Genomic DNA, 21,661 nt, shown 5'->3' with positions numbered 1-21,661 from the left:
AGAGAAAGGAGGGTGCAAGAGAGAGAGAAACAGAGACAGAGAGACAGGAGAAAAAGGGGGAGCCAGTCATGTTTATCTTTAGACCAACATTAATACATTTGTATTATCTGTCAGTGGATATAAAAACTTGAATAAGTGAGAATTTTACAGTGCAAATATATAAAAATAGTCTGTAGAATTACAGGATGCATTCCTATGATTCGATAAATAGAAAGCAAGATATGTCACATGTGAATTACTCCCTCTTGTATTGTAACTAATAGACTCCCTGAGTTTCCTGTTGTGTAGTAGGTCTCCTGAATCAGGTTTCCAGGACCAAGCCATGCAGGACATAATTGAGAATGTTATCAGAGACCCTGCTGCTACTGCTGCTTCTCTTTCCTTAGTTAAACAAGAAGAAAGATTATCTTGTGAAGTAAAAAATGGAAGGAAAATATCAGAATCCTCAAGAGAGAACACAAAAGGGAATACACAGGGGAAACAAATGTATATTAGCACCTTCACCCCCCAATTGGATGACTTTCACATTGACATAGGACTGATGAAAAACCTTTCTGTTTTTTTCTACCTTATTAGTCTTTACCAACATACATTTTAATCCAAGTGAAGCTGTTTAAATATCTGGAATATTTTTATTTTGATTATTAGTTGAGTGAAAAAAATGAACTTGTTACTGAATAGTAATAAAGACATACTAATTTTTAGTTGAAACACAAGAACACAGGTGTTATATTGGGAAATGTGTTGGGGACAATTTTAAATTCAATTAGTATGGAAGTAATGCTAGAATTTGGATAACAAATAAGTTAACTGGAGACAAAGTAGAGAGTGATGATGAACAGAAGCTAAAGTCCTTGAAACTGAGAATATGAAAGTGTACCAGTTATTGAGAATATCAAATTTTAAACAGTTAAGGTGGGAAAATGGATGGAGTACTGGAAGAGAACGAAGTCAGAGAATTTAGTATGTTAGTTACTTATGCATCAAAATTGTAGGAATATTAATAGAGGGCTCTTGAAAAGCAGGAATCCAGATGCCATCCTTGTAAGAATAAGAAGTAGGAGAATTTTGTGACAAGAGTTTAATGATTAGAGAATTTCAAAAATGACAAAGGAAGAAGTGGAAGATGCAATGAGAATTCTCGTCATCTCCAGAACATACAGCCTAAGAAAATTCTCTTTACTAGTGGAAGCTGGGAACACAGTAGCATCAGAGTAAAATGAGATGAGAAGACAAAGATGACTCAACCTTTAGAAATGCACCAGAGTATGTTAGCTTCAATAGGCATAGGATGACGATACTTCCCATCTTAGAGTGGTATCCTAAATGCTTCCCCCAAAGCTACTCTATCTCTTCACCACTGTAACAAGCGGGTTCAATGTGCAATGAGCAACTGTGCTCTGCTCAATGAATCCATGATATACTGATTTTACTCCTTTACATCATTAAGGAAAGGCATTTGAATGAAGTAGAGTGATAGCAAGAATAAACTAGAAAGATGCAAATTCATAAAAAGTATGTATTGGCTATTTAAGAACCATATTCACTAAAGAAATCTCACAAGAATAGGAGTAAAGTAAGACTTAAACCTTAAGGATCAAATAGCACCTGAGTTCAGCTTCGCTATTATCTTCTGGTTTAGAATTATTGTTGGACTGAAATTTATGAGCAAGGCTGAGAAGTAGACAAATAGCTTTTCCAATTGTTTTTTGTTCTGTGGGGAACAACAAAATAAAATATTTCAAAAGAATTGATCTAGAAACAAGGGAATACTGCTAGACATGTTCTATAGCCAAGTGCTTAAAAGTAGAGACTCAGATGCAGCCTGTGCATATATCAATCTTTCTCCCTGCCTGAACAACTCCTTACTGCCCACACAGGTCAGTTTCCTTTGAAAAGAATTATATGTCATCACTGAGTGTATAGCAAGAATATAGATTGGGATGTGAAAACATTTGCCTTTGTTATTAATAGTATTATTCTGATAATTCTAAAGCTACAACCCATGGGCTAGTTTCCTGTAACTGTGCAAAATCCATTCTTTCCCTTGAAGTTTTGGTGCTCAAGGACTGCTCCCTCTCTACCTGTTTTATATCTTCTATATTAAAAAAAAATAAACTTTTCACTGACATTGGTTTTCAGGTTTATCTGGATCTAGCATGAACAATAAGACAAATTATTGCTATTAAATTTAACTTTTTATAAATTCCCCATGACCAGGTATCGCTGAATCACGATCATATCTTTTGACCCAGAAACCAATAAGTCTTTCTCTGTTAGGAAGGAAATTTTATAATGTGAGGGATGCTTTGTATGCAGTTATGTCTTTTAAAGGTCTATAGTAGTACTCAGCACCTACAATGTGCCCAATAATATTTCCACTGATGGTAGTTATGGCCACCAAGATTATTTTTCTTTCATGCTCTTAAAATATAGACAAACTCTACTTCTCTACATTTTTCTCCTTCCTTTCCTACCCCATGGGCCCTTTTCCTGCCACATATTGTTTGGATTTATTTCTAAACATAGTGCGTTGTCATAGAAAATGAGCAAGGAAATAGTGATGGGCACATGATGTAAAATAGTTTTTCCTCTCATAAGACTGGAATGTTCATTCGTGAAAACAGTCACAGCTATAATTATTGTTTCATTCTCATGCATATCATGGTTTCTTTGACATGTTTGTTTTGTGAAGTCTGTTTATTCTTTGTCAAATAAGAAATAACAGGAAATTAGAAGAGATTTAAATACATTGTCTGCTATCAAGAAGTGACATATTTGGATGACAAGCAAAGAGATGGATTGAGAGAAAAATATTATTAAATTCCAAAGTACTGATATTAATATTTTCTCTACTGTCATGATAATCTATACCCATATGTTATAACTTAGTTTGACTTTCTTAGTTTTTTCCTTTTAATTCTTTATTATATTTATTTATTTATTTATTTATTTATTTATTTATTTATTTATTTATTTATTTATTTATTTATTTTGTGTGTACATGTAGAAATCACAGGACATCTTCCAGGTGATGGCTCTCTTCTCTCCTTCCAACATGTGGTCCCCAAGGACTAAACCCAGGATGACGGGTTGGTATCAAGCAATTTTACTCACTGATCAATCTCATCAGCATCTTCAATTCATCCTTAACCGAAGTTTCAATGCTTTTATTGTCTGACTCCTTAAACGTTCAATAAGTTGAATAATAAGAAATTTGCCTCTAATGTTGGGACAGTTCTCTATAACTGATACCAACGTTATAGAGATCATAAGGAAGGCTTGAATGGACAATATTGAATGTTTCAGGAGTTACATGTGTTTCTGATGTTTTATTAGTTAGTCTTTACATTGCTGTAACCAAAGCTGACAGAGGAAATTAAGGGAGGACAAATTTAATTTGTTACAAGGTTCAGAGGTCAGTCTGTCATGGCGGAAAGAGTGTAGTAGAGCATGGAAGTCCATGTCATAAAAGGACAGGAAATAACAATAGGGAATAAGTGCCTTGCTTAGCCCATGGGATAGTAATGCCCATATCTAAGATGAGTTATACATACTCAGTCCAAACACACACACACACACACACACACACACACACACACACACACACGCCTCAGTTTCTTAGGTGATTCTAAGATACATCATGTTGACAAGATGAACTATCATGGATTTTAACCAAGAAAATTTGTGTAAAAATCTTAGGGATAAACCTCTCAGGATTGTAGAAGCTGAACTAAGTTATACAAGAAAATTTGAAATACAGCTGGTTATATGACTGACCATTAAAAACATATATTTATTATAGAAAAAAATATTAGGATAAAGCTTTAAATGGTCTTTCCCTTCATTGATATTTTAATGTTTGTCACTAACAACTCTGTAAATAATGTATAAGCTCTGGAATAAGCAGTCATAGTTTGTAGCACTTTCCTACTCACTAAAATTCTGTTTTGAGCAACTTCTCCAAAATTTATGACAATAAAAAATGCAAAATGATTTATACTAGTGAACATTTTATGGTATTTGGATTTGGATTTTATGGTATTTCTGACAAAACAGAAAGTAAAACTTCACTGTAAAGAACTAAGAAAACTGTCCATTTCTGGAAGGCCTGTGAATAACTAAGTGTACTAGACCTATAAAAAAAAAAGACTGACTAGAATTGTGGACGCCCAGGGTACTCAGAGACACTGCCCTGTAGTGCTGGCTGGGTTAATGGGTTCAGTTAAACTAATGACCTAAGAACCTTCTTCACTGCTTAGCCTTTTCCTTCAAGGCCCCTCCAGGTGTGTCTGCAGGGTGGCCGTGTGAGGAGCTTAACAACACAGTGCCTTTTGATCTCAATACAGCTGCTGTGATTAAGCAGACACACATCACTTGCTGTGCCACAGTGAAATGAGTTTGTGGCTCACCTTTGCTGAATTAGTACCCACTGAGCACAGCAAATATTTAAAATGCCAATCCACTTGATAATGTCAGGGAGGCCTGCAAATACCGCAAAATAGCACTGAGGAAGCATTCCACACAAAGGAACACGTAACATCTCTCTACTTCAAGAGAAAATGAGTGGTAAATGGAAACAGTAAACCTCTGATGGAGTTACTAAGGCCAGCCAGTTTAATAATTCTCCCTGAGGCATGGGCTTGTCACTCACTGTTTCATATATTCTTACTTGCGGAGGAAGTGTTCTAGCATTGATCCAAACCTACTGCTGTAGTTGGACGCTTAATTTATATTGACACAAAATCAGAAGATTCTTACTACAAAATCTATTTGTCATTCTTTTTTAATCTACAACTATTTTGACCAAAAATCCAGCCCTACCTAAAAACTTCAAATAAAGTAACAGCTCTAGTTTATTATTAAATATTTAACCCCAAAAGCAACTAAGCCAAGAACATCACATTGTTGTAAAGTTTGAAATATCAGTGAAACTACCAACTATTAATCAATCTTCTCAATTTTCAGAAAAAAAAATTCTCGTCCAAAAAAATAATCTTTCATAAATCTGGTGTGAGTTCAAATACAAAGGGTAACTGAATCTTACTATATTTTGATTTTCCTTGAATTATAACTATTGATGAATTATACTAAACTGTTTTGTTATACACATGCATACAAACACACATACGCACACACACCACATACACACACTCATACACACACAACCTCATACACCACACTCATACACACACAGACAATGCATACACATCACACACACACTCATTCATACTACGCACACACACACACATATACACATTAAAAATTTTGGCAAAATGCTAACTGCGCTTCACAAACTATCAATTCATTGCTCAAAGACTATTCAGAGAAAACGTGTTCAAAGTCAATGAACTGAAATATTGTAGGGCCTGCACTCAATCCCCTACATCAGAAAAACAAACAAAAACCAGAAAACAAAACAAAAAAACAACAACATATAAAGCAAAACAAACAAAAAATAGTCAATAGACAACTCTACAATATGAAGATATTTAGGGCCAGTAAGCCATCTCTGCCACCCTCACAGAAGATTGCCAAGGCCTTTGATTTTCCACTTTAATCCTTACCTATGGAGAAGAGGAAAAGTCTTGATGTCTTCTTAACTTGTAGGGATATCTCACACATTGTGTTCTCTACTTTCTACTGGCACAAAGGTAATCACCTGACTACACTTGAGTGTCAGTCTGGGAAATGTGATTTGCTTCAACAAGGAAGGAGAATGCTTTTTATTTCCTTTCCATGTCAAATATGGCATTTTTTTTTATCAAAACACAGAGTAGTAGTTATATATGGAAATGGGTGATGCTTTGAATTTGATATGACAAATGAGGTGGAAAATGTATGAATAGCAAAGTCAAGAATAGTCTTGTGCCGATATGTATAAAATTCATATATAAAAGTTGAAAGTAACTTTGCTGTATTTCTATCTGTATCCAGAATTAAAAATTGCTTGTACTTATTACTATTTTTCCTTTAATAAAATATTTTTTCTCCGTTTTTTGCTTCTAACCTTTCAGTGTAAAGAATTTTAAAAGATGGGGTCACAACCCATAACTCAAAAGTCAAGTAGTATTTGTAGTTATTACTAGTATAATTTTTATGATGGGAAAATCATGACTGGAACCAATGAAACTGAATCACACTAGACTTATAATGCTATTTTATTTTATTTTCAGAGTTTAGGACTTGCCTGTAATATTATCTTAATTTTGCCTTGTCCAGTCATCATCAGCGAGGCTTCCTCAGGCAGCAGATGGAAGCACATGTCGAGTCCCACAGCCAGACATTATGCTGAGGGAAAGCCTAAATTGGAGGTTTCCGTGGAGCTTAGGGAACCCTAGAGAAGAGAGGAAGGAGAGATGGTAGGAGTTTCAGGGGATGGAGAACACCAGGAGAACATGGCCCATTGACTCCACTAGCAGGGCCCACATGGACGTACAGAGACTGAAACAGCAAACACAGGTCTTGCGTGGGTCTGTACCAGATCTTCTGTGTATATGTTGTGGCTGATAGCTTGGTGTTTTTGTGGGACTCCTAACTGTGGGAGAGGGTGTGTCTCTGATTCTTTGCCTGTTCTTGGGACTCTTTTCCTCCTCATGGTTTGTCATATCCAGCTTCATTTAAGGACTTTTGCCTTGCATCGCTATATTATGTTTTGTAGTGTTTGGTCATTGTCTCTTAGAGGCCTGTTCTTTACAAATGAGAGGAGTCAGGGAGAAGGGAGGTGGGAGTGAACTAGGAGGTGTGGAGGAAGAGGAAACTATGGTCGGGATGTATTGTGTACGAGAAAGATCGATTTTCAATGAAAGAAAGAAAGAGAAAGATGGGGAGAGAGGGAGGAAGAAAGAGAGAGAGAGAGAAAGAAAGAGAAGTAGGAAGGAAGGAAGGAAGGAAGGAAGGAAGGAAGGAAGGAAGGAAGGAAGGAAGGAAGGAAGGAAGACAAATTTCCCAGCCTATTTCTGTTCTGTTAATTTCTGAACTTATTTTCTATAAGGCACGTTTTGTCCTCAATTGTTACTTTCATGCCTTCAATAATTACAGATGATTATCGCAGACTCTTTAGTCCACTACTAAGTCATGCTTTTAAAACCTACTTGCTGTATTTGGAAAAACATGACCTGTTTTGATGTAATATGACACAATTAAAATAGTGGGAGTGGAGATACACTGCAGAAATCCAGCTGTGTCAAGTTCACGCAGAGCATTATATCAGATACTGAGCACTCATTTCTTCTTCTTTTTGTGAATCAATACTTGTAATTATTAATCACTTAGCTGTCATTTTTGGGTATTTCTCCATTTATTCATTATCACACCCCATTTTACAGACTGTTATTCCTACATCATTCTTCATATGCAGTCATCAACATCAAATATGCTATCATATTTTATAACTGATAATTGTTCATACTGTAAATCAAAATTCTACTGTGATAATTATTTTGGAGTGGGGCAGCTCTTTGTTGTGAAGTAAGGCGGGAGGTATAGGGAGTTCAGTTACAATGGAAACTGTATTACAGACTTGGATTTTTATCTGAGTCTTAGGATTATTTTAGGTATATGCATGATGTAACTATTTTTATGTTTTAGGGGAAAAGACCACTCTGTTTAATCTGTGGTGATCTAATATAGAGTGGCTTGTAGTGATCCAGAATATAAAGTGAGGTCCTTCCTTCTCTGCTTTATATGAAAAGATATTATAGTTTGGACTATAATGCAGCATTGGAGGCACAGGGAACTAAGCTCACTTGAGAACTACTTAAAAGTAAGTAAGACTCGCCAGGCGGTGGTGGCACATGCCTTTAATCCCAGCACTCGGGAGGCAGAGCCAGGTGGATCTCTGTGAGTTCGAGGCCAGCCTGGGCTACCAAGTGAGTTCCAGGAAAGGCGCAAAGCTACACAGAGAAACCCTGGCTCAAAAAACAAAACGAAACAAAACAAAAAGTAAGTAAGACAAGATATAATGCAATGGATGGAGAAGGGAGAGGAGGAAATCTGGGATGGGCAAATAACTTCTGCCTCACACAGCAAAGCAGAAATCAGACTTTGCCAGTGTTGTTGAAATTGACATGGTACTCAGAATCAAAGCACAGGGGGCAAAAAAAAAAAAAGGTTGAGTTGGGAAAAGTTTAATTTGTATTAATCTTGAGCTAGCCCTTAGGACTTTCACAAATGTCACTGAATACTTCAGTGTGATGCTGGGAGGAGAGGTGCAGTGTGCGCATAATACACTGTGAACCCCTTACATAAAGATGAACTGGAAGCCATATGCATTGATTCATTTATCCAAAGATAGAAGAGTAATTAGAAGGAAGGGGGTATGTTTTAAAAATCTTGGAATCCTCAATTTTTAGTGGCATGAATAGAACATGAGCTTTTTAGGGACACAGAAAAATGCAGAGATGTATATGGAAAGAAACAAAATCGGAAGGTGGTGTTATACCAGTTAAGTGACAATATGAAGCATTTAGAGATAGAGATATTAACTAACACTATCAGAAGTTTTTGAAAATTCTTTCCCAATAAATGATAAAATATCCAGAAAAACTTAAAGATGGTATCATTTCAGGTCATAGTAGAATGAAGTAATGAATATGAAATCACTGGAAGAGACTGTTGAATGGAGTGTCACACAATTCTCTTGCAAAGTTTTGCCTGTCAAATGCAAATGGGAGTGTAAAAGGTTTGGATGGACCACTGTACTCATTATTTTTGCCAATGTTCTGGTTGATATGTACTTTTAAGTGTGTGCTTGAAATACTTGATTATGATTATAAATTATAGCAAGAAAATGGATTGGAAAAAATAAGAATATTCAGTGATTTAGAGAGAATATGTGAAGGTGTGAGTTGTAAAATATAGGTAGAAAAGCAGAATCTACATATAGTTTTATCATCAGGGAAGAAAGGTGAACAGATTAATGTGTTCGCTTGCATTTTAGTATTTGTGATATTTTACATTTGTATTCTGATGGCTGGCAATTTCTTTGTAAATCAAGGACTTTGCTATAGATACTAGGAGGGGTGGGAGGTTAGAAAACTCACTTGCTGAAACAGGAAAACACTATGCCTCTTAAAGAAACAACTGGGGAAATTATTTTTTCCTTCTTAAGAAACACTTCCCTCAACAAATCTAAATTATCATTAAGAATAACAGAAATCACAAAAGAGAAAAACAACAACATGTTGTTATTTTGTGTCAGTCACTAAAATACCCTAGAGGTTACAAAAAAATCACCATAAGCTGGAAACCCTTGAATTTCTTCTAAGATGAAACCAATTTGACATTTAAAATGAGAAAATTTCCCTTTCATTAAATATATTTTCCTTTCACTTTACTAGCATAGTATTTCAACTACTTTGAAATGTGTTTTGTAAATGGAGGCATTTCTCTGTCTTATCTCATCCCACAGCATCTTCCAAGTAATCACTCAAAGGCTTATATTAATTTCAAATGCTTGGCCAGTAGCTCAGGCTTATTACTAACTAGCTCTTTCATTTATATTAACACATATCTAATAATCTATTTACTACCTCATGGTCCGTGGCTTACCTGTTTCTGGATATCCTGAAACAGGAAGTAGAGAAAGTTCTGAACTGTTGGAAACTAGACCCAAGGTCCTCTATAAAAGCAACAAGTTTTTTTAACCACTGAGTTGTCACTATAGTCCAAGATGATTAGATAAGGTTTCCATTCAATGCAAAAGCTAATAAAAACTGCCACATGACTCCCAAAATACATGGAACACTGTCACATTTCTCTCCCTTTCTTTAATTACATTTTATTTGATACTGTAAAGAAATCAATTCACTTCATATTCAGTGACCTACACCTCAAAAATTTATTTTATAGTTTTTAATGAAGCCCATATGTATGCCAATACTATCAACCTTAACATAAAATCATGATTACAATATAAATTCAATAGTTATTAGATAACAATGTAAATTCATTTATTGAGTTGTGTAGTTTTTCTGGCTTTTCCCAGCATTTCCCTGGTCTGTTTCTTTCCTTTCTGGCACAAGGAAATAAAAATTCACAAGGTTGATCAAATTGCTGGCTCAGGATCATGAAGCTCCATTTCTCAACTTCAAAAATATTCACTCTGCAGTTGTTCTGCAGTGAAGAAATAACAAAAAGAGCAATAGCGTACCTGGAGAATATATATATTTTTTTGTGTGTATGTGTGTGTGTAGTTTATATATAGAGATATAATTATAGTGTATATATAAAGATATATATCTACGTATAGTGATATATTCTATATAGAGACTATATATTATATATATGTCTATAACATATAGGTATATTTATAAATGTATCTATATCTGTAGTGTAGACATATAGATAGATAGATATAGAAAATATGTATATACAACCTATACAATTTCTATTTTTTAACTTGAATGTGTAAAAATATTGGAAATCTAGAGAGGTGATTCATAATAATGACATGAAATGATTTATCATCTAAAATGAGAGAGGAAATCACTAATATTATTATATTGAAAGAGTTAAGAAAATAATAAAATATCCATTTGAATAATAGGAAGACAAACATAGAAACAGACACTTTAGAACAAAGATGTCACCCATAACTATAAATAGTAAACTTAACAGAATAGAAAGAAAACTCAGAGGATAAACATTGAGGCATTTGACAATTTTTTAAAAGTAAATGGAATGTAGTGGAAAATATTTGTTATAAAACATAGTTAATTACTCTTTGTAGGAGATTGTGGCCATTACAGAAGCCAAAATTAGCCAAAATGTAATGAACTACAGGTTGAATGATGCCTAGACCAGTAGTTGAACCTAAAAGCCAGTGAACCTTACAGGAAGCAAGGGTAGAAGTATAGAACCAAGAAATCTGCTGTGAGATTGTACCTCCTAAGAAATGATAGTGGAGATACACCCATAATACCTCAACAATATGGCCACCAATACAGGACTTAAACAATGAAAACATCAATAAACATGATGTCATAGAAAGCAGAAATCTCATGGTGCCTCAGCCCTAGATAAAAATGATAGCCATCTAAGGGATGTAGATAGAGGGAAAATTAGTCAGCCCAGGAATGAGGCCCCTAATTGGTTATCCAACTCCAAGTGATCATCCTTGAAATCATATACACACAAGCAAAATGAATTGGGTTTAGCAGGATGTATTTATATATTTATGTACTTATACACATATGAAACAACAATAAATAAAAAGAGCTCATTTATTAAGGAGGGTTGAGGTGGTGAGGGTAGGTGGAAAGGATTGGCAAGTATAAAGGGAAGAGGGGAGGTGATGTAACTATATTGTAATTTTAAAAAATTAGAAAAACATAGTAAGAAAGAAATTATACTATCTTTACAGAATTATTATATTGGTGGATATAAGAACAAAAAAAGCACCATCAAAGTGATCTATATCTACAGAAAGCACACGTTTACACACATACAAATTCATCTATATACATAAACACAAGATTTATAATCAGCTCCCACATTTCCATTCTCTCATTATTTGTTGTACTACTTATTTTATTTCTAAGAGAAAATTAAAATGAACTAATCTGTGATCATTTCTAATCCATCCATTTAATCGCCAAGAATGAACATATATTCAAAAAATTCTACAACCTGCATCAAAACTAAAATTGATCAAAGCTCCATTAATCTTATCTTTTCAAAGACAAAACTTCCTGTTTAGTATACTTTGGTGTTTTCATGTTGTTTCTTAGTATTTTGTGTAAATTTCTGCATGTTTGTCCACTGATTTGGATAAAGCATTTGCATAAAATGTTTTTAGAATTCAGTTTGTATAATTATTCCTAGTTCAGTCATTTCTCTCTTTACTGTGACTAAAATCATAAGGAAGCAATATTTAGAAAAGACTGGTTGAAATATGAACAACACATTGACAAATGAGACCATAGAACCATAAAGTTTCTATATAGAGAAAGAAGATGCAGCTTGCAAAATGTAGAAAGAAACTACCCACTATACATCTAACAGAATATATTAGTCACTAGAATAAAAACCCAAACCAAAACCAAACAAACAAAATCAATTTAAAAACTAAGTACCAAGAAGACAAAACATCCACTTTAAAATATTTATGGTCCCAAGGGAGAGAGAATTCTCAAAAGAAAAAAAAATGGCTAAAATTTATTTTTTAAAAGTGTTCAACATCCTTTGCCATGGGCAACAAGCAAATTACATAATATTTCCTTTTACTCCAGTCAAAATGACCCATACCAAAAAAAAAATAATTGAAAACAAATGCTGGTAGGACTGTGAGGAGAGCACCATACTCATTAACTCTTGGATGCAAACTAGTACAGATGTTACAGAAATCATTGTGGTGGTTCCTCAAAAATCTTGCAAAAGATCTACCACGTGGCAGCTATTCCACTCCTAGGAATACTCCCAAAGGACTTTATACCATAGCACAAAAGTTCCTGATCATATATGTTCATGCCAGCTCTATTTGCTATAGCTAGGAAATGAAACTATATATCCATCAACTGACAGAATCATAGATAGATAGATAGATAGATAGATAGATAGATAGATAGATAGATAGATAGATAGATGATAGATGGATGGATGGATGGATGGATGGATGGATGGATGGATAGATGGATAGATGGATAGATGGACAGACAGGCACATACATACATACATATGTACATGAATGATAGATAGATAGATAGATAGATAGATAGATAGATAGATAGATAGATAGATAGATAGATAGAGACAGAGAAAAACATGGTTACTTTATATGAGAGAACAATGCTTCTCTCAGATGTCTAGGTTACTACACAAAAGTCTAGTGCCAGGTGTAGTATACCTCATTCCCAGTTGTTGGTAAGGATACCATAGACCTACAAAAGAAAAATAGATTTTTTTTTTGCTCACAATGTAATAAGAGCTACCACCCATTATGGTGTCAAGAAAATGAAGCAGCAGCAGGTCACACTGAGTGTCAGGAAGTAGAGACAAGTGTTGACACTCAGCTGACTTCCTTCTTTTCCTTTGTACTCATTCTGACACCCACATTCAGGCTGGGTTTTCCATACTCAGTCAAACTTTTCAAGAAACTTCCTCAGAGACACTACTGAAATTATGTCACCTAGAAAAGTCAACAATGAATATCATATTTCTATATTAATATGATAGTAATAACTTCAAATATTTCTGCTCCATTACTACATTTTTATTCACAGATAGCAGAAAGTTTTGAGATATTCCTGTATCAAGTTTAAGAGAGAGCTGAGTGATTATAAAAGTCAGAGGGTCAAAAGTTTGCTGTGAGACTGTGTCTCCTAGTAATGTCAGAAGCTGTGTTCATGAAGTCTCACCAACATGACAGCCAACACATGAGCTGAATCATGACAGCACCAATAGACATATTAACATAGATGGGTGAATTCCCATAATGCCTTGATTCTATAGAAAGAGCTACAGTCAACTAAATACTGAGAGTGGGAGAAATCAACTTCCCCATAGACGAGCAAACTAATTGGCTATCTAACACCAAATAGTCTGCACTGAAAATATACACACAAGCAATAATGTAAATAAATAAATGTATATATACACACATATTCCTAAATACTTAAATATAACCTGCTCAGTCTGTATAATGTTAATGAAAAAGAGAGGCCATGAATTTGAAAGAGAGTAAGAGGGGGTATATGATACGGTTTGGATGGAAGAAAGAAAAGGGGAGAATTGTAATTATATCATAATCTAAAAAAATAAAGTGAATATTTTTTAAAATACTGTGATGTCTAAAAACCTCTTTGGGTGTTGTTTCCTGTTGATACAAAAATTATAAAATGTTCAGGTGATTTTCATTTACAGAAATTATAAGTGTTTAATTATACAAATAATAGAAAATTTTATATACCGACATATGCCTGGGGCACAGTTCATCCCCACGACCCCATGTGTAGTGATCTTACACTTTTTGGTTTTCTGAGAATAATTCTATTTTGTGCCTATTTTCTTAACTCAGCAATGAATAAATTTTACTATCTTTGTTGGAACTGTACCAAGTGGAGACAAATTCTTTATTTGTACTTGCAAAGCATGGAGTTCTTGAGATTATTAAACACATTGCCCTACCAGGTCACAGTTCATACCCCTCAGTATAACAGTCTCTATTCGTCTGGTTTGTCGCATTACTTCGTTAATACATATCAACTGTACATGCTCATACATATAGAATTTTTAATTAAAATTATTTATAGTTCATTTTCTATTTATATCACTCTTCTTAATGCAATACACAAACAATATAATCCACACACTTTCCATAATTAACATACATATACCACAATTTATTTAATAGTGTTCATTTCATGCTCACATATATCTGTATTTGAAAGACAGAGTAAACCATTAACAATTTTGACATAACACATTCCTCTCTGGAGTCAAGAGTGGAAACACCTGGCTGTATAGCACAGACAGGATTTAAACCAGGGACAGAGTCCCTCATATATCTTTAGCTGGAACTAACAGGTGTATCCATATACTGCTTCTGGAGTAGTTGCTGTGGGTAATGATGCATAATGGAGACCCCACGGGTCACCTTTGCTTGAACATTGTGAATCTGGTTCAGCAAGAGTAGAGAGATCTTGGTCAAGTCCTCTGAACACACTGAGTATGAATATGAAGGACCAGTTCAGTGCTGAAAGATTCGAAGGAATGCTCTAGAATAAGGCATATAACAGATGCTTAGGAACAAAGCCTAACTAAAGCCTTGCAAGATCCAAAAGAGACTTAAAATGTGTGTGATGAACAGCAAACAAAGCAGTGGACCTTAGGAGTATCTCACAATGTTGTAGATGTCTGTACTAGCCCCCTGTATAAACAGGCTTCCAAGAGGTTAAGGTCACCTGATTTGTATTAAATCACCACTTAAACAAAAATTAAAACTAAGAAGAGGAAAGCATCCAAACACTTTTGTCCAAGCATTAGTTACAAACAATACACACAGAGACATTGATAGATAACAGAAATCCAGGGAATTCTTTATCTCTCAAGAAGAAAAGGCCACCAGTAAGAACCACACAAAATTGACTTAGCTATGCATGTTTAGTGAGCAAGCCTAAAACACACTTCCAGGGTCAGCTATCCCATTGAAAATTAGTAGATGTTATCACTCTGTTTTGTTTCGCAGTTCTAGGAATGGAACCCAGGGTCATGTGTAGGCTAGGCAAGCACTCTGTCAATGAGTTACTACAAACCCAGTCCACTGGCATCTGGTAAGACAATAATTGAACATCTTAGATCTATCAGGAAATTGAGGCAAGAGAGCAAAGACAACTATGGACCTAAAAAGGTACAAGCAAATGCTGCGAGTCAGGGACTACTAAACATAGAGACAAGAAAATGCAGAGAAACATCCCTTGCATGCGCTGATATGAAGGAGAAACCACTGAGATAATAAATTCACAGTGACCCTGAAATGTTTATTTTGAGGAATCACTTGGCCTGAATGCACACTAGGTTGAACATGGGCCATACCTGTGAAATCACCCTCATGCTTTCATGAATTTTATAGTTGGAAAAATGTCAGTATCCGATGATAAAAATCTAAGGTGAACAAATATGTTGGAAAAAATAAGCCATTTTTATAACTCTCAAAATAAAAGGAAAATAGAATATAATATCTTAAACAACTGAAAAATTTCAAAATAGAAAGTATGCTTATAATTTGAGCTGGGAAAGGGAAGAAAGGGGCAAAGGGGAAATCAGAATCAAGTATTTGATAAAATAATGGTTGATATTTTCCCAAACAGAGCAGCACTGATTCACACCTTTAGCAACTTCAGAAAATAACCACCAGGACAAATATAAAAAAGTTCTATGCAAATGCATATTAAATGCAGAAATCCACAAAGACAGGACCTAAAAAATTCAAAGGTTGTCCAACATGGTGGGTACCAGGGCAGTGGGATTGTGCAAAGAACCAAGAACGTTGTATCTGTTAAACTTTTCTGCTCTTCCATGTGCTACTTTAATGGTGGATCAATAAACAGATATTTTTAAGATATGAAACTGTGTAGTACAAAAACTGAATCTCAATATATGCAAATTTAAACTAAGCGAGTTTTTTGGGTGATTTCAAGAAGGAATTTGTGTCAAGAGAACAATAACAAAGATTGAAAAAATTCCTAGAAAGGGAGAAAAGGCTTTAAAATCACGTCTAAGGAACAATTGCCTAGCATTTATAAGGAATGCTTACAACTCACCAATAATTAAACAGTCTAATAAATCAACACGAGGAGATATTTTTCCCAGAGAAAATAAGATTTAAAAATGATAAGTTAGCACATGAATAATGCTTAATGCCATATTCATTAGGGAAATATAAAAAACACCTCAGTGAAGTACCATTTCACAGTTATTATGATGGGAAAAAATAAAAATCTGGTAAACACTTACAAGGACGTAATGAAATCAGTGTCCTCATATAGTTCTCTTGGGAGTTTGAAATTGTATAGCCACTTTGGGAAACATTCTGGCTGTTTTTGAAATGATGTAAGACTCAAAAGTTTCACTCCAAGAGAAATAAAAAATATGTTCAAACAAAAATTATAGACTAATATTTATATAAGAACTCTTAATAATAGCAAAAGGTTGAACATAATCTAAATACCATTCATTGCATAAGTATATAAAAAATGAGAATTTGAGTTGTGGGAGGAAGAAGTCAGTTTACCTCCATTTACAATGATATAATTGTGTATTAGAAATCCTTAAGATCCTGTCAAATGTCATTTTAACCAAATGAACAAAGGAGAACTTGCCAAAAGCATCATATAAAACCCAGTAGCTTTTTGATACAAAATAACAAATACTCTAAGAAAGATGTCAGGAAAACAATCACCTTCAAAATAGTTTTAAAAATATCTGGAAATGTGCTTTGAGAGATAATTCAGAAGTTAAGAGCATTTCCTGCTCCTTCAAAGGACTGGAGTTTGATTCCCAGCACCCTATGGTGGTCCATGAACATGTTTCCAGTTCCAGGGGACCCAGTGTGCTCTTCTGGCCTAAGACAAACAAAGCACCCATACACATGAAATAAAAATAATTCCATAGGAAGTTACATATGCACACAGTGAGGAAAAGAAAACACAGAGGAAAGGACTGAAGTGGATTCTGGAAGACTGTAGGGCACCTCACATTCACAAACAAGCAGAATTAACCATCGTTTACAAGTATCAAGTCATATTATCAACATGCATTTACAGATTCAATGCATTCCCTATCAAAAACAGAAATGACGTGCTTCACAGAACCAGATTAAAATATACTGATACACAAACAACACTCCAAACAGCCAATGAAACCAGATTGAAGAGACCAAAAGCAGATGCATCAAAATTTACTTTGCTCTTGCCCGGCTCTTCTCTTTCTCGTCTTCTTGACCTTCTGTCTGCCATAGCTTCTTTACTCCCCCTTCTTACACCTTGCCAATCATGATGGGCAGACACACCAGAAACCCTGAACCAAAATAAACCTTTATTTTTCAGAGTTGTTGCTCTCAGACATGATCCCAAAGCAATAAAAAAAAAAATAACTCCTGTGGACTTAGATGTTGCTACAGGGATAAGAAGTGAAGCAAGAGTAGAGAAAGAAATAGCTATGAGGTTAGAACACTGGAAAATTTAACAGTGACTACCCGATGGTGCAAATCTTTATGATAATAACCCTGAATTGTATACTGTAGTGGGTGAATTGTTATATCTGAAAATGATTTAAATTATTTAAAGAAAATAAATGTGCTCATAAAATATACTACATACACCACATTATAATAAAACATTCCAAAAGTTTCTAACAGCATGATTTTTCAAACTACCCATGAATAGTTAGAGTGCTGCAGATTACACATTCTTATTACTAGAAAAGCAAACTGAGGCAAAAATAATAATAATAACAAAACAACTGATACAGTATTGAACATTAAGAAACTAGATGGAAATTACATAATTTTTCTTATTCTATATAAAATTTATAATCTAGGGTGGTCTCAGATTTGAGATATTCTCAACTTGGAACATTACGAAACTTGTTAACATGATAAAGTCATTTTGCAGATTTCTTTAGCTGGAAATCTCCTGGATATATACATTTGTTAAAATTTGGAAGTTATGTATTCATAACGTGGACTTTTACTCTGTAAATGACTATACACATAAATAAAATGATTAAAGAATGTTTATGGAAATATTTTATTTAGGAACTGACCTTTTGCCATCTTGTGGCAGAATTTATCTCTTTATGACTACCCATTCTGTTTAATGCTCTTCACCCACATTTTATAAATATCTTCTTAGTCATTTATAAGTATTGCATAATCCTTGTTACTATTTTCAAAGGGGTAATATTTTTCCTTTTATGTTCCTAATGTGTTATTAAAATTATGGAGAAAGCATTGACTTTTATATCTCAATCTGATCTATAGCCAATTTCCCAAGGTCTTATTAATTTTAATAAATTATCTCAATTTTCTAGTAATGCAGTCATGTATTCTGAAAATAAGGAGTGTTGTAGTTTGGATGGATTTTCATGAAATGTCTGCATGTTAAAGCTGCAGACTAGCACTATGGGATATGCTGGAGCCTCTAGAAGGAACTTCCTGGTATGAACTCCTTAGGATACTGAGGACAATGCCTTGGAAACCACTTGTGTTCTTCTGTATGCATTATCTTAGGTCTCTGCTCCATATGTTAAAGTGAGCTGTTTTATCTCATCTGCATTTCCACACTGACATATTGTTCTGTCTGGTCCCTAGGTAAGTGGTCCTCGACATGAAGAACTTTCCAAGCTATAAATGTAAGTTAACCTTTCTCCTCACAATTTGCCTCATGTATCTTAATTGTGTCAGGAAGCTGACAAATACTAATGGGAATTTTTTTTTAATTAATTTGTAATTGCACTCTATTTTTACTTCAGTGTCCAATCTAAAGTTTTAGAAGTAAAAACTTGACTGATGGTGTTATAACTTCTGTTTTTTTGGTTATATGTGAATTTCAGTCTCAAAAATATTTTTTGTTGTTGAGTGTTGACAGTTATTATAAGCTTTGTGTAATTCTCTTACATTTTATTATTTATGGCTGCTGAATTGTACTTAATTCTTTTGAATCATTTACTGACTTAGATGAAATTACTTGATTAATATATACTCATTGAACTCCTACAGATTCCTGTGTACTGTGACTATAGTGACAAGTTAATCCAGTTACTTATGCCATTCTCAAGTGCCTGTAGATTATAGATATATTGTTGCATGAATACTATGGATTGGTGTTCCTGGTCTATAAATGGTAAAAATTATATATTTTGAATCTAATGATATTTTAGGAAGGCAAATTGCCAGTACAATGACTCAAAGGTAGAAATGGTTGCATATATACTCAGTGAGCTGAAGGAATGTCAGTGTGGATGAATAGAGTGGGTAGGGAAGATACATTCAATGGAGATGTATGGAATTATGTAGGGCACAAATCATACGTCCTAGTGTGAGTTAAGGTGAAGTGAATTATTTTAATACACTGACAAGTGCTGAGACATCCTAGCATTCCTATAACAAACTTTTTTCTGGTGAAATATTCAGATAGTAAACTCCTAGATTCTCTTAATATTTATTTGATACATAGCAATAATAAATACATTTTAAATGAGATTTCTGAGTTTTGGCTTTACACTCTCTTTAGTTTGTGGAGTTAAAAGATTCAGGTTTTTTAAAAATATGAACCGCTGAAAAGTTCATCTTTTTGAGGACTTATATGGTGAAATATGCTACGGAAAAGAATCTTCTACTGAAAGGCTGTATAGACTTTTAAGCTCCCCATAATATTTTCTCACAATCAATAATTCTTTTTTTGGTAATGTATATTCTCTTCATTCATGTGCTTAATTATTTTACATTTCCCCAGGATTTTAAAGATTTCACTAGGAAATAATCAAGTAGGCAAAGATATTAAAAAATCTTACTTTATTGAAATGATACAGCATCGAGTCTCATAAACTAATGTCAACTTCAATCCTCATGACTGTAATTGTACATACTTTCCAGTGTGGTGGGCTATTAGCTCTTTCTTTGTAAATTTCTATCTTCTAAAGTGTCTCCCTACTTTATTTTCACTATATTTATTACTTTACGGCTTTGGAAGACTTGCTGAAACAGACTCTGTTCCCTATAAGCTGATCTTGTGAAAGTGCAGGCTTCATGTGTTAAAAATCGTTTTGTTTTGTTCTCAATTGTGTCTGTACAGCTTAATTTGAATTCTTTACTGATTTCATTCTAAATTGTTTTTCTAATTTTGGATGTACTCATTTTCCTTTCACACACATACACATATATGTTTAGCAGTGCTCTTGAATTTTTGTCATTGTGCTATCTTCTTGATTTTTCAATGTATTAGTCATAGATGCTACCATGGTATTATATTACCTTCTAGTGTCATGGAAATTTTGTTTTACACAAATGTATGTTTCTGAGTATCTAATATTTGAAATTGTAAAATAACTCCTTTTGGAATTGATAGAAGAGATCTTAGGTATACTTTTATCTCTGCTTGGATGTACAAGGGATTCATTAAACAGGGATTCTTGGATTTGTTGTACATTTAGTGCTCTATGAATCATTTTATAAATAAATGACTAAATTACAGTTTAATATATGTTAGATCATGAGAAAATTTAAAGAACATTGTATTATCCTGTATATATTCATACAGAAGTATTAACTAAGTATGGATATTGAGGAGAAGAATCTGACAAATGTAGATAAAATGGAAACTAATATCACTTTCATTATTATATCTTAATTCTTTTCTTTCGTTTTGAAACTTTAAGAATAACTAGTAGCTTCTCTATATATATATTGAAATGGAAATGTGCTCATGGTAGAAACTGGGAGGAAATGATTAAATAGTTATCAATATTAAATCCTACTTAAACTGTCATTCTTGGAAAACTTAGAAAAAATAGACATTCAAAGCTCCCATCGAGAAAATTACTTAATTTTTTATTGTAATCCCTAATTTTAAGATCTAAAATTACAAGCTAAAGAGTTCCAAACACAAAACCACATTTCAATCTGAAATAACTAAAAACTCAGGCGATAATAAAATGAATTAACCACCTAACAATGAATGTGGAGAAAAGAGAATAAATTTATTGAAATAACAAATGAAGTATAATTGCAAGCAATCCATACATACTTACAGTATGCCAGATTGCACATAGATTAAATGATTTAATGCTGAAATAATCTTGTGGTTATTAATACCTGGATTTAACAAAGTGGAATGGGAAATGCAGAAGTGCTGTACCAAGGTTATTGTTGTCTCCTATTATATCTCTTCAAGTAAAATCACCAATGCTAAAACACAACCTTTTAAATACTGGAATTTTATAACTTTTAAAATCTAATCCTGGGAATACTATAAGTTTATTCATGAATATGATTGTCTGTTTATAGCAGTACTGGAGGGAAAGCCACGGGCTTCCCATGTGTTAGACATGTGTTCTGCTGCATCAGGTCCCCAGCCCCTGGCTAGTTTCTTTTAATGACTGTAAGTTATTTCATAAAATCCAGTAGCACATCAAATAATAAAATCCATTCACACTTTTCATG

Source organism: Peromyscus maniculatus, chromosome 16 (assembly GCF_049852395.1).
Source record: "Peromyscus maniculatus bairdii isolate BWxNUB_F1_BW_parent chromosome 16, HU_Pman_BW_mat_3.1, whole genome shotgun sequence".
Lineage (NCBI taxonomy): Eukaryota > Metazoa > Chordata > Mammalia > Rodentia > Cricetidae > Peromyscus > Peromyscus maniculatus.
Note: the sequence above shows the minus strand (reverse complement) of the source record.